Here is a 15264-nt window from a genome sequence, read left to right on the forward strand (position 1 = left end):
TCTGGTTATTTTAATAGGATCTTTCCCATCATTCTATAATTTAATCGATTATTAACATATAAGAAAGCATGTCTGTTCTTCCTAATGAGTGCGAGTCTTGCATTCAATCTCTTTGCTACACTGTCATATATTTGAAATATTGCAGTTGGTTTGGGTTTTTTGGAGTAGTCAGCTCTATAATCTGCAAATCAAATAACATCCTCTTCACTAGTCATACTTCTCGTGTCTGTTTACTGTTCTGTGTCTTTTTGTATCATGACCTTCCAGCCCTAGTTAGTACATGATTGTGAGTGTGCATGTATGTTTTGCCTTTGATCATGATGAGAACCACCCTAGTGTTTTATCATTGCATAGGATGCCTACTTTTAGGTTGAAATGGATATATTTTAAAAGTCTGGTATTAGGGACATTGTCATGTATATATGAAAGTAGAAAGACCAGAATAATGAACCTGCTAGCCTATGGCCCCCAGTTTTGTCCACCTTTGTTTCATTTGCCCCTCATCCTTCCCCCAACCCTTGGAAAATTTTGAAATATTCCAATTTTCTATTATCTCATCCATATTTCCAATATTCCCAATATTTTGCCCATATATTTCCACCATTATATTAATTTTTTTGAGATATTTCAATATGTATCTTTAAAGGTTAATGATTCTTGGGAACCTGGGTGGCTCAGTCAGTTAAGCATCTGCCTTCAGCTCAGGTCATGATCTCAGGGTCCTGGGATTGGGCCCTGCATCGTAGGGCTCCCTGCTCAGCGGGGAGTCTGCATCTCCCTCTCCCTCTGCCCCTCTCCCTGTCACTACCTGCTTGTGCTCTCTTCTCACTTTCAAATAAATAAGTAAGTAAATAAATAAATAAATAAATAAAAGATTTTTTTAAGAGTTAATGATTATTTTTTTTACCTAATTGAGTTTTTGTTAGTTGTCCTAAGAGTCAGTACAGACATTTTATTTTATTTTATTTTATTTTATTTTATTTTATTTTTTGACATTTTAATTTGTACACAATTTTTAAGTTAGGTACTGAAAAATCTAAAAAGTCATGTAGTTGTGATTCTTTTCTTAATGTCATTCCCATGACCTTTCAGCTTAAAATTTGGGGGCAAATTTTCCTTAACAGTATATCAAAGTACCAATATCTTCAAATGTTGATATGCTGTTAACTTTGTCAAGTCTCATTAATTCATAGTTTATTTATTTCTTTTTTAAGTTTTTCTTTTCTTTCTTTCTTTTTTTTATGATAGTCACACAGAGAGAGAGGCAGAGACATAGGCAGAGGGAGAAGCAGGCTCCATGCACCGGGAACCCGACGTGGGTCTCCAGGTCGAACCCGGGTCTCCAGGATCGCGCCCTGGGCCAAAGGCAGGCTCTAAACTGCTGCGCCACCCAGGGATCCCAATTCACAGTTTAATATAATATACACTACGTACTAAAACGAGACCATTACCAAGACGTTACAGAGTGCACAAGAATTCTTTTTTTTTTTTTTTTTTTTTTTTTAGTGCACAAGAATTCTGACATGGAGAGCCAAGATCTAGGAGTGGTTTAATTTTCTTTTCTTTTTTCTTTTTTTCTTTTCTTTTCTTTTCTTTTCTTTTTTCTTTTCTTTTCTTTTCTTTTTTTTTCTTTCTTTTCTTTTCTTTCTTTTCTTTTCTTTTTTCTTTCTTTTCTTTTCCTTTTCTTTTTTTCTTTTCCTTTTCTTCTTTCCTTTTCTTCTCTTTTCTTTTCTTTTCTTTTCTTTTCTTTTCTTTTCTTTTCTTTCCTTTCTTTTCTTTCCTTTCCTTTCTCTTTCTTTCTTTCTTTCTTTCTTTCTTTTTTCTTTTCTTTCTTTCTTTTCCTTTCTTTCTATATTTTATTTATTTATTTGACAGAGTGTGCACAAGCAGGGGGCATGGCAGGCAGAGAGAAAGGGAGAAGTAGACTTCCCACTGAGCAGGGAGCCTGATGTGGGGCTCCATCCCAGGAACCCAAGATCATGACCAGAGTGGAAGGCAGATGCTTAACTGACTGAGCCACCCAGGTACCCCCAGGAGTGGTTTTATTTAGGAAACGATTCTACCAAAACCAACATGGAGATAGAAGTAATTTAAAATGTTCAAGATATATTAAATACACGACTGACTCCAAATTGTCATTTAGTATGGTTTGTTATTACAGGATATAAAAATTACCCCATCTATGGAATGTTGAGCTGATGCCCAAGACAATCAAAGCCTCCCAAACTCAATATCCCACTATATCCTGGTTGTATCAAAAATAAACGACCGGCAAATGATTTCACCTCTTTATTTTTTTTTTAAGATTTTATTTATTTATTCATGAGAGACACACACAGAGAGAGAGGCAGAGACACAGGCAGAGGGAGATTGATTCAGGACTCGATCCTGGGACTCCGGATCACGCCCTGGCTGGAAGGCAAGTGCTAAACCACTGAGCCACCCAGGGATCCCCTGATTTCACCTCTTAAAAAAAAGCATTTACACTTTAAAAAATGGGCTGAGGTAGGATTCCCTCCTTCTTAAAAATGTTTCTAGAGGGGCACCTGGGTGGCTCAGTTGGTTAAACGTCTGCCTTGGCTTAGGTCATGATCCCAGGGTCCTGGGATGGAGCCCCTGCTCAGCGGGGAGCCAGCTTCTCCCTCTCCCACTCCCCCTGCTTGTGCTTGCGCTCTATTCCTTTCTGTCAAATAAATAAATAAATAAAATTAATTTTTTAAAATGTTGCTAGAGCTACTAAAAACTTGCATTTACGAAATAGTTGATAAAAATATTCCTCTGGATTGTACAAGAAGGGAGACAGGGACTACTGTTAAAACAAGGTATATGATAATAATCAGACTTGGCTTCTTTCTCTCCTGCTTCATCCAGGGCTGGACTCTCCTTATTTTTAGTTTTCCGTTTTCTGCAGGTAAGGTTTCTTCTATTTCTTGGTTAGCCACTTCAGGGTATTTTCCCTTGGCTTCCCCTTTTCCCCTTTGCACTTTTTGTCTGAAGATTTATCCTTTCCTGCTGCCTTTTTTGGGGTTCGTTTCCACTTTTGCAGGAGCAGGTGTAGCTGACAACCCCCCCACCTCCTCTTGGGCTCCTTCACTGCCCCCTCGAGGGAGCTGACCTTCCCTTTGGGCATCGTGGTAGCGAGGTGGGGATGTGTCAGGTGCTTCCTGGGTGTGTGGGGGCAGCAGTGCACCAGAACTTTCCCGAAGCTGGGCTGCCTGGCTGCTGCTGTTCCATGTTAATGATTCTTTTTTTTTTTTTTTTTTAAACAGGCTCCATGCACCAGGAGCCCGACGTGGGATTCGATCCCGGGTCTCCAGGATCGCGCCCTGGGCCAAAGGCAGGCGCCAAACCGCTGCGCCACCCAGGGATCCCCATGTTAATGATTCTTTAAAAAAAAAAAAGTAATGCTGTTATCATATCTTACAAATTAAACATTAACCTCTTCATATCATCAAATATTCAGTGTTCAGTTTCCCTTGATTATGCCCTCTTTTTTTTTTTTTCCCCTGACTTGGCTTATCAAATTTGCATTCAGAGGAGCCACACACGGCTTTGGAGTCTCTTTCAATCTGTGAATTTTCCTTCTCACTTTTCATTTTTCTTGCTGTTTGTTCCTTGAAGACATCAAGTAATTTGCCCTGCAGAATGAACATCTTGGTTTTGCTGATGACATCCCTGTGGTGGTGTTTACCGTGTTCCTCTGTCCCCTAGTATTTCTAGAGAACAGATCAGATTGAGGTTCAGGTTTTGGGGCAAGTATAGGTGGTGTCACAGGACAGGCAGCCAGGACCCAGCCTCTGGGAGGGAGATTTGCAGAAGGAGGTTTACTGGGCAGGGCTCTCAGGCTCAGAGCCTCTACGGAAGTAGGGGGACGTGGGAGGGGACAAAGGAGCAGCTGGACAGGGATGAGCTGAGACAGAGGTCTCAGCACCCTTGGGAGCTCTGGAGCTGGGACAACCCCCACATTGTTCCCGATGGAGGCGATGAGTGAGGCTTTTGTACCCTCTCATTGGCCTGTCTCTGGGGGTGGGAGTACAACCTGTGGACACCCCCAGGGAGGGACCCAGGTATGACAGCTGGGGGAGTGCCTGCTGCAGTCCTAAAGGCAGAACCTGAGCAGGGCTTCGATGGATACTTCTAGGGCATCACATGGGGAAACACTCTGTCTGGTTGTCTCTCTTATGTTAAGATTGATCAGGGGGTGTCTGCTGCTAGCCAGCCTGTTCTACCCATTATAGGCTCCCCCATCAGCTTTTCCATAGTAGTTGAAACAGTCACTGATGATGATCATATTCGGTCATTTTTTTTTTCATGAGTTACAAAATAATGATATTCTAATTCTCCTATTCATTCCTCTTTAATCAGCTGGAAGTCTATAAAGAGTTTTTTCTCCTAAACTCTGGTTATCCTGAGGTACAGCTCATACAGAATGGTCAGAATAAGTGCTTGATTTTTTCCCTTGATTTTCCAATTAAAATGTATCTAGTGACGGTGAGGCTGCTGATCTGTGGACCACACTTTGATGAGCAGGTCAGTATTGCTAGAGATTTTGTTAGAACTGCTGACTCTCTTGGACTCCTGGGTGGCTCAGTTGGTTAAGCATCTGCCTTCAGCTCAGCTCATGATCCCAGGATCCTGGGATGGAGTCCCATGTAGGGCTCTTTGCTCAGTGGGGAGTCTGTTTCTTCCACCCCTTCCTCTGCTTGTGCTTGCTCCCTCTCTCTCTGGTTCACTCTCTCTCTCTCTCTCAAATAAGTGAATAAAATTAAAACAAAATAAATCATGTGATTAAAAAAAGCAAAAAATAACTGCAGACTCTCAGGCCTATACCAGGGTCTCATTCCACAAAATCCATTATTTGTGTATTTCTATCAAAGGTGGAAAAAAACTGGAATATTTTGCCTTACATAAAGTAATAAATTACTAACTCAGTACTGGGTATTAAATTTTGCCAAACGCTTTTTCATTACAAAATCCAGATGATCACTATTGTCTGCTCAGTGTTAAACTATATACACATTTTCTTGTTCTGTGCCTTGGTAGCCTTTTTTTTTTTTATTTTTTTTTTATCTCTGGGCACTATATCATAGCATGGATATTCCACACTTTATTTATCCATGGATCTGTTGATCGACACCTGTGTTGTTTCCAGTTTTTGACCACTGCAAGTAAAGCTCCATGAGCAAGTGTGTATAAGTTTTGAGTGGACACATGCTTTCATTTTTTTGGGGTAAGTACTGAGAAGTTGAATGAGTGTGTCATGGGTGTATTTTTTTATTTCTTTTTTAAAAAGATTTTATTTATTTATTCATAAGAGACACAGAAGAGAGGCAGAGACATAGGCAGAGGGAGAGGCAGGCTCCCCACAGGGAGCCCAATGCAGGACTCGATCCCAAGACCCTGGGATCACTACCTGAGCCAAGGCAGACACTCAACTGCTGAGCCACCAAGGCTATGTTTAATTTCAAAAGAAACTCTCAATATATTTTTTCAAATTGACCCTCAGAAAATATTGTTCACATATGAATTTCCACCAGCACTGTATAATGGCGCCCATTTCACTACACTATTGTCAATACTGAGAATTATTTCTTTTAAAAATTGACAATCTAGGGACACCTGAGTGGCTCAGTGGTTGAGCACCTGCCTTTTGTTCAGGGAGTGATCCTGGAGTCTCGGGCTCCCTGAATGGAGCCTGCTTCTCTCTCTGCCTGTGTCTCTGCCTCTCTCTCTGTCTCTCTCATGAATAAATAAAATCTTAAAAAAAAAACAACCGATAAGCTGTCTGTCACCTATTTATCTCTCATCTATCTATTATTGTGGTAAAATATGCATTTCACCAAATGTGTCGTTTTTTCTTTTTTAAAATGTACGGTCTGGTGGCACTAAATGCATTTACAATATTGTGTGACCATCACCACCATCCATTTTTCATCATTCCTGATATAAATTCTGTGCCCATTAAACACTCTCTCCCTCCTCTCCTCACCCCCATGGTAACCTCTGCTCTACTCTGTCTCTATGAATTTGGCTACTCTAGGTACCTCATATAATTGGAATCATACAATATTTGTTCATGTCTGTTTTCTTTCACTTGGCATAATATTTTCAAGGTTCATCCATGTTGCAGTGTGTACCGTGTGTACCGTGTTATAACAATTCCATTCCTTTATTTGACTGTATGGATAGATGACACTTTGTTTATCAGTTCATGTACTGATGGACATTTGGGCTGCTTCCACCTTTTGGTTATTATGAATAATTCTTCATGAACACTCATGTATAAATATCTGTTTGAGTCCCTGCTCTCAGTTCTCTTGGGTATATATCTAGAATTAAAATTGTTGGATCAGGGAACCCTGGGTGGCGCAGCGGTTTAGCGCCTGCCTTTGGCCCAGGGCACGATCCTGGAGACCCGGGATCGAATCCCATGTCGGGCTCCCAATGCATGGAGCCTGCTTCTCCCTCTGCCTATGCCTCTCTCTCTCTCTCTCTCTCTCTCTCTCTGTGTGTGTGTGTGTGTGTGACTATCATAAATAAATTTTAAAAAATTAAAAAAAAAATTGTTGGATCAAATGGTTTCTGAGAAGGATGCCTGGGTGGCTCAGCGGTTGGACGTCTGCCTTTGACTCAGGGCGTGATCCCGGGGTCTGGGATCAAGTCCCCCATCGGGCTCCTGCGGAAAGCCTGCTTCTCCCTCTGCCTGTGTCTCTGGCTCTTTCTCTTTCTGTCTCTCATGAATAAATAAATAAAATCTTTTAAAAAAATGGTTTCTGAGAAACCACCAGACTGTTTTCCATAGTAGCTACATCGTTTTACCTTCCCACCAATGGATGAGAGTTCCAATTGCTCCACATCCTTATCAACACTTATTATTTTCCTTTTTTAAAAAAGTAGGCCCCACGCCCAATGTGGGGCTTGAATTCACGACCCTGAGATCAAGAAGAGTTGGACGTTCTACCAATTGAGCCAGCCAGGCACCCCTTACCCCTCTCTTTTTTTCCTTCCTTCCTTCTTTCCTTCCTTCCTTTCTTCCTTTCTCTTTAGAGGGAGAATCTTTTTTAAAAAAATATTTTATTTATTTATTTGACAGGGGTGGGGGAGAGCATGAGAAGGGGAGCTGCAGGCAGAGGGAGATGGACAAGCAGACTCCCCACTGAACAGGGAGCCTGATGCGGAACCCTAGGATCATGACCTGAGCCAAAGGCAGACACCCAACTGACTGAGCCACCCAGGAATCCCCCCTTCTTTTTTTTTTAATAGCCATCCTGATGGATAATAGCCATCTTAATGAGATACCTAAGTGATATCTCATTGTGGTTTTAATTTGCATTTCCATAATGACTAGCGATGTTAGATATTTTTTCATGTGCTTATTTTGTTTATCTTTTTTGGAGAAATATCTATTCAAACCCTTTGCCCACTGAACTATATATATATTTTTAAAGATTTTATTTATTTATTCATGAGAGACACACACAGAGAAAGGCAGAGACACAGGCAGAGGGAGAAGCAGGCTCCATGCAGGGAGCCCGACGTGGGACTCAACTCTGGGTCTCCAGGATCAGGCCCTGGGCAGAAGGCAGGCGCTAAACCGCTGAGCCACCCAGGGATCCCTGAGCTATATTTTTAATGTGCTACTAAACTGTATTGCCGGGATGCCTCAGTGGCTCAGTGGTTGAGTGTCTGCCTTTGGCTCAGGGTGTGATCCCGGGGTCCTTGGATCGAGTCCTGCATCAGGCTGCTGCATGGAGCTTGTCCTGGTCTCTTCTGGCTTTGCTTTAGTCTATTTTAAAGTTCTTTCCCTGAAATTCTGAGTTGAAATGTTAGCTCAGTTATTTTTATTATTTTTTAGATTTTATTTATTTATTCATGAGAGACACACACAGAGAAAGGCAGAGACACAGGCAGAGGGAGAAGCAGGCCCCATGCAGGGAGCCCGATGTGGGACTCCATCCCAGGTCTCCAGGATCAGGCCCTGGGCTGAAGGCAGTGCTAAACCACTGAGCCCCCCAGGCTGCCCTACTTTTGAATTTCTTTATCAATTCTACTGCTTTCATATTCAACCAATTTTAACTTTCATTTTTACTATGCTTTATGATTTCCTTCTTCTGGCTTTGCTTTAGTCTATTTTAAAGTTCTTTCCCTGAAATTCTGAGTTGAAATGTTAGCTCAGTTATTTTTATTATTTTTTAGATTTTATTTATTTGAGAGAGAGAGAGAGGCAGAGACACAGGCAGAGGGAGAAGCAGGCCCCATGCAGGGAGCCCGATGTGGGACTCCATCCCAGGTCTCCAGGATCAGGCCCTGGGCTGAAGGCAGTGCTAAACCACTGAGCCCCCCAGGCTGCCCTACTTTTGAATTTCTTTATCAATTCTACTGCTTTCATATTCACCATTTTAACTTTCATTTTTACTATGCTTTATGATTTCCTTCTTCTGGCTTTGCTTTAGTCTATTTTAAAGTTCTTTCCCTGAAATTCTGAGTTGAAATGTTAGCTCAGTTATTTTTATTATTTTTTAGATTTTATTTATTTATTCATGAGAGACACACACAGAGAAAGGCAGAGACACAGGCAGAGGGAGAAGCAGGCCCCATGCAGGGAGCCCGATGTGGGACTCCATCCCAGGTCTCCAGGATCAGGCCCTGGGCTGAAGGCAGTGCTAAACCACTGAGCCCCCAGGCTGCCCTACTTTTGAATTTCTTTATCAATTCTACTGCTTTCATATTCACCATTTTAACTTTCATTTTTACTATGCCTCCTTATGATTTCCTTCTTCTGGCTTTGCTTTAGTCTATTTTAAAGTTCTTTCCCTGAAATTCTGAGTTGAAATGTTAGCTCAGTTATTTTTATTATTTTTTAGATTTTATTTATTTATTCATGAGAGACACACACAGAGAAAGGCAGAGACACAGGCAGAGGGAGAAGCAGGCCCCATGCAGGGAGCCCGATGTGGGACTCCATCCCAGGTCTCCAGGATCAGGCCCTGGGCTGAAGGCAGTGCTAAACCACTGAGCCCCCAGGCTGCCCTACTTTTGAATTTCTTTATCAATTCTACTGCTTTCATATTCACCATTTTAACTTTCATTTTTACTATGCTTTATGATTTCCTTCTTCTGGCTTTGCTTTAGTCTATTTTAAAGTTCTTTCCCTGAAATTCTGAGTTGAAATGTTAGCTCAGTTATTTTTATTATTTTTTAGATTTTATTTATTCATTCATTCATTCATTTATTTTAGGTTTTTGCATTTCTTGCAATTCTGACACCTCAGGGAATCTAAAATGACTTCTCTTGTGTCATGAAAGCTGTATCTCCTCTTTCTTTTTTGGAGACCCCTACCTCCTTCTGCTGACTTTTTTCTTTTTTTTCCCTCCTTTTGGAAAAATATCTCCTAAGTCTGTTGCTGCCTGCTAGAGAATCAAATCAACTCAGAGAAAAGAAAAGCTAACAGGTGAAAGACAATCATTGAAGCATCTGGACCCAGCCATGCCTCAAGGCCCAGAGATTTGTTACATCCAGTAAAAGTTCTTTTTCTCTTGATCTAGTTGGGAGTTGAGTTTCTGTCAGTTACCAGTGACTGCAACCAGAATAGGGGAAATCTTTGGGGCAAAACGGAATGAAACATATTCCCCCAGGGACTTGAGCGATCTTACTGTGGGACCCACTCCCCTGGTAAGAGAACAAGATATGAGAAGGGGAGATGTGTCTCAGTTAGGTGCAGATATGGAGGTGCTGGTGAGAAAGCTGCGGAGTGGAGAGAGAGGTGGGGGGAGCAGCAACAGTCTCCCTAAGGGGAAGGATGGACACTGTCTAGTCCAATCTCTCTAGCAGAGAACTAACAGAGGCAGCCCTAGCTTGCAAAAGGTCCCGAAGGGGGTCTTCCGGTCCACAGCTGAGCAGTAATGCCCATGGGTTGCTAGAGAGTCAGAGGCACTCAGGGGCAGTGTGGGCACAGGCGGGTGAATAATTAAGCTGTGTCTAAGTCAGTAAGAGTGATGAGGGAGGCAGCAAACAAAACCCAGCCTTGGGGGCACTTGGGTGGCTCAGTCAGTTGGGTGGCTGCCTTCAGCTCAGGGCGGGATCCCAGAGTCCTGGGACAGAGCCTCTTGTGAGGCTCTCCGCTCAGCGGGGAGTCTGCTTCTCCCTCTCCCTTTGCCCATTGCTGCCCCCTTCTCTGCTCATGCTCCCTCTCTCTCAAATAAATAGAATCTTTTTTTTTTTTTAATATTTCACTTATTTATTTGAGAGAGAGAGAGAGTGAGAAAAAAGAGAGCGCACAAGCAAGAGGAGGGCTGAGAGAGAGGCAGACTCCCTGCTGCATAGGCAGCCTGATTTAAGAGATCTCCATCCTGGGACTCTGGGATCATGGCAGATGCTTAACCAAATGAGCCACCCAGGTGCCCCTAAATAAAATCTTAAAAAAACACAACACAACAAAACCCCAGCTTTGGTGAGAATTACCCAGAACACAAGCTCCTTGTGGGTCCTGGAGATAGGGTGAAGGCTGGGTCTGCCCTGGACAAAGGGGACTATTGATCAGTGGGATTTAGGGACATATGGGCGAGCAAGTACCTGGTTGCTCAAGGCCTGGAGCTGGGAGGGGGTTCTGGCTGTGTGCAGCCTGCAGGAGTCCTGGGCCATGCGGGGTGCTCTCTCTGCTGGGTTGGGCGCCCAGTTTATATTTATTTCATACAAGGAGCTGGAGAGTTTGTCTTTCTTGTTCACATCAGCAACAGCTTATATTGATTGCAGTGAGTTGTTTCTTTGGAGGCTGAAAGATCTTAACTGCCCAAAGGATCTCCAGAGACTTTGGGAAGATGATTCTTTGATAATACTTTCAAATTCTTCCTCACTTATGGGAACATAAGGATTTTCTTTTTTTGAATCTTTCTTAATTTGAACCATACTTTTCAATAAGATTTAAAAATCTATTCACATATTCATATGGGAATTGTAATTCTTATAATCTTACATTATAATCTGCATTAATACCTCAACTTGCTAATTATATTTGTCTTTTCTCTCCTTTTTAAAAAATTTGACATAGATCTAATGCTTTCTTTTCTTTTTTCTTTTTTTGTTAAGATTTTATGTATTTATTTGAAAGAGAGGGAGAGTAATAGTGGGGAGGAGCAGAGGGAGAGAGAGCAGGGAGCCAGATGCTGGGGTTGATCTCAAGACCCTAGGATCATGACCTGAGCCAAAGGCAGCCGCTTAATTGACTAAGCCATTCAGGTGCCCCTAATGCTTTCTTTTTTTGTTTAAGAATCTATTTTTGGGGCAGCCCCGGTGGCACAGCGGTTTAGCGCCGCCTTCAGCCTAGGGCGTGATCCTGGAGACCCTGGATCGAGTCCCACTTCGGGCTCCCAGCATGGAGCCTGCTTCTCCCTCTGCCTGTGCCTCTGCCCCCCTCTCCTTCCTCTCTCTCTCTGAATAAATAAATTAAAAAAAAAAAAAAAAGAATCTACTTTTGGGGACACCTGCCTGGCTCAGTTGGTGGAGCAAGTGACTCTTGATCTCGGGGTTGTGAGTTCAAGCCCCATGTTTGGTGTAGAGATTACTTAAAAATAAAATTGTAAAAAAAAATCTACTTTGGGGTTTCTTTTCTTTTTAAAGATTTTATTTATTTATTCACGAGAGACACAGAGAGAGAGAGAGAGGCAGAGACACAGGCAGCGGGAGAAGCAGGCCCCATGCAGGGAGCCCGATGTGGGACTCCATCCCAGGTCTCCAGGATCAGGCCCTGGGCTGAAGGCAGTGCTAAACCACTGAGCCCCCCAGGCTGCCCTACTTTTGAATTTCTTTATCAATTCTACTGCTTTCATATTCACCAATTTTAACTTTCATTTTTACTATGCCTTTATGATTTCCTTCTTCTGGCTTTGCTTTAGTCTATTTTAAAGTTCTTTCCCTGAAATTCTGAGTTGAAATGTTAGCTCAGTTATTTTTATTATTTTTTAGATTTTATTTATTTGAGTGAGTGAGTGCCCCTACCCCTGCTCGCTCTTTCTCTCTCTAGAATAAATAAATAAATCTTAAAAAAAAAAAAAAAAAAAAAAAAAAGCCTTATACAGATAAGCCAAGAGAAAAGAATAAAGCCTAGGGAATCCCACTACCAGGAAACAATTCCTGTTAAACAGTTTGCTGAGGAGCTTTCTAGCATCTGTGAGGCTCACATGCCCTTAGGTAACTGCGGGGGGAGTTGGGGTTCAGCTAATGCAAGTCACAGATTTCCACAAAACCAGCTCAGAAAAAAAAAAAAAAAAAAAAAAAAAAAAACCAGCTCAGGGGGCAGCCCCGGTGGCACAGCGGTTTAGCGCCGCCTGCAGCCCGGGGTGTGATCTTAGAGACCCAGGATCGAGTCCCACGTCGGGCTCCCTGCGTGGAACCTGCTTCTCCCTTTGCCTGTGTATCTGCCTCTCTCTCTCTCTCTGCCTCTCATGAATAAATAAATAAAATTAAAAAATAGGATACAAATGTCGATACAGAGATAAACAAACCAATAAACAGAAAAGAAAGCTTTAAAAAAAACAACCCAGCTCAGAGCCTCCCTCCCCTCCCGTGGTCACGATACCCCACGTGGTCAGTAGGGGGCGCTCCCCGCCCTCTCCCGCGATCGCGCAGGAGCCGGGTCCCCGCCGCTGCGGAGCCGGCCGCCGCCGGCAGGTGCGCCCCGCGGGAAACCGGGGTTCGCCGCGTTGCACCCCCATCACCGCCCAGCTCTCCGCGCCCTGCCTGCCCGACGGCGACCTGTGACCGTCCCCACTAGAGCCCGCGGCGGTTCCGGGATGGCCTGTGGGTGGCCGCCCTCGGAGCCCCGCGCCCTCCAGCACCTCCTTTCGGCCCCGCGATTACGAGCCCCCGGGGGGCAGCTGCAGAGCCTCGGGGCGGCGGCGAGAATTCCGGGCATTCCTGTGAGATTGGGCCGCAGCGGATTAAAACAAAGCCCGGGGAGGTTCCTAATAGGTCACCTGCTGCGCTGCAGGGTCAGTCCCCGCCTTGGCGCCCCAGGTCCCCGCCTTGGCGCCCGTCCCAGTCGCCGGGGCCGCGGTTTGAAACCCCAGGACTCGCGGCCGCTCCCGAGCTTCAGGCTCCCGAGCTTCGCGAGGGGCCCGCCTGGGTTGGGGCCCGGGCGCGAGCACCTGTCAACGCTCCCTGGGGGGCTTTGCACACCAGCTGCGGGGCTGAGCTCCGGGCCCGGCTCACCTGGAAGGGGTGAAATGTGGTCCAAGATGCAAGTTTTGTATTAGAAGTACATGCAAAAGTTGCATTCCGCTCCATAATATGTGTTCTTTCTTTTTTTTTTTTTTTTTTTAAGATTTTATTTATTTATTCATGAGAGACACGGAGAGAGAGAGGGAGGCAGAAGCAGGCTCCACGCAGGGAGCCCGACGTGAGACTCGACCCTGGGACTCCAGGATCACGCCCTGGGCCAAAGGCGGATGCTAAACCGCTGAGCCCCCCCCCCCATCCCCTGTGTTCGTTTTAATATAAAAGCAATTGTTAAAAGAATTCTCATAAAGAGGTACATTTATAATTCGTACAGATAGAAGAGTGACCTTGAGGTATAAAGATTTATTTTATTCACCTGAGGGCAAGCAGATGCTACAGCCGGTTCCCAGGAGAGGTTAAAAAGCACAAAATTATCTGGAGTGAAGGAATTGAATTGCAAACGGAGGCCAAACTGGTTTTTCCACACGGGGGGAGAGAGAGGAGTCAATGGAAGCTCTGGGGGACGCCTGCTTCCAGGAGCCACCAGTACCTGCAATTTACAAAAAGGTACAGAATAGCTCAAGGACCATGACCTGGGCTAGGAGCGCACAGCTTGGGGGTTGTGCTTTAAAGCTTAGTGTAGTTTTGAAACACGTTTTTCTTCACAATATTTGAAGTTAACTATCTGGAAAAAAAAAAATGTTTTTTTCCCCTCACGGTGCTAATACTGCTGTGCTCCCCCCCTACCCCCCGACACCAAAAATATCCGATTTCAAATCACTCCTTGGATATAACATTTTTCTACTCTTTGGGCTTTGGAGAAAAATAAAAAATCCACAAATATACCTGGAGGTGACTACTAAGGGAAAAAGGAGGGATTGAAGGTCTTGGGAGACAGTAGGTTGAGGAGTTAAGGAGCACAGACCAAAAAAGTTCCAGGCGCACCCTGTCACACAGTAGCTGTGAGAACCTTTCCCTGGGAACCTGTTTCTTCACATGATGCTGGTATAATGGGGTTCCAGAAGCTTCCCTGCCCACTCCTTCTCAGCCTAAGTGGACAGAGCAAGTCACTGGGGAACAGGCTTTCTTTGTTCAGGCTAGGGCTCTTTGAGTGGTCTCCTATAGTTATGGAAACGAGGCCCAGTGGGTGCCCATGGCTCCCCCTTCTCAAGCCTCCGGGCAAGGCAGAGCTGGCGGCCAGGGATGAGGGGAAGCGTCATGGGGTTGTACTGGAAGCTCAGAGCCTTTGTAGGAGGAAAGGCTTTGAGACCCATCTCTGCAGCCTGCTCCCCAGGATCAGGGCGAGGACAAACACTTCTGTCAGGAGAGGCCTGGAAGTTTGCCTGCCCGGGACAGAGAGCCTGAGAGCAGACCGTGTACGTGACTGGGAGCCACAGGACTCAGCACCCAACTTGCTACCACTCTTTGGGGAAGGATGGCTGCACTGGTGATGGGGGGCGGTAAGCGTGTGCAGCCCGGGGTCCCCCCACAGCTCGTGCAAGGAAGGCAGCGTCTACACGGGGGCCTGACCCTGCAGGCTCCCGTTCCACAGCGCCACCGCGTTGAGGGACAGGCACCAGTGGCAGAGGCCGGCTCCAACTTTCCAGACTCGCTGGACATTTGGCCTTTGGACTCAGGAGGTCCTTGAAGTTCTGGACAACCTGGGAGTGAGTGGGCTCCAAAAGGGGGAGAAAAAAATAATTTTTCTGAGATCCCCCTGGGATAAAAGACAGAAAACAAACAGAAGTTTACTGGCATGTGTACCTCCTGTGTGCATGGGAGATCCCCAGGACCACGGAGTGACACTCTACGAAATGGTCAGAGCCACGGCCCTAAATACCATCTTCAGTGGAAGATTAAAGAAAGAGGGCGCCTGGGTGGCTCAGTGGTTGAGCGCCTGCCTTTGGCTCAGGACCCGGAATCGAGTCCCGCATCGGGCTCCCTGCAGGGAGGCTGCTTCTCCCTCTGCCTGTGTCTCTGCCTCTCTCTGTGTGTCTCATGAATAAATAAAATCTAAAAAAAGGAAAGAAAGATTAAAGGAGGATGTTGGAG

This window comes from Vulpes lagopus, chromosome 8, assembly GCF_018345385.1.
Source record: "Vulpes lagopus strain Blue_001 chromosome 8, ASM1834538v1, whole genome shotgun sequence".
Lineage (NCBI taxonomy): Eukaryota > Metazoa > Chordata > Mammalia > Carnivora > Canidae > Vulpes > Vulpes lagopus.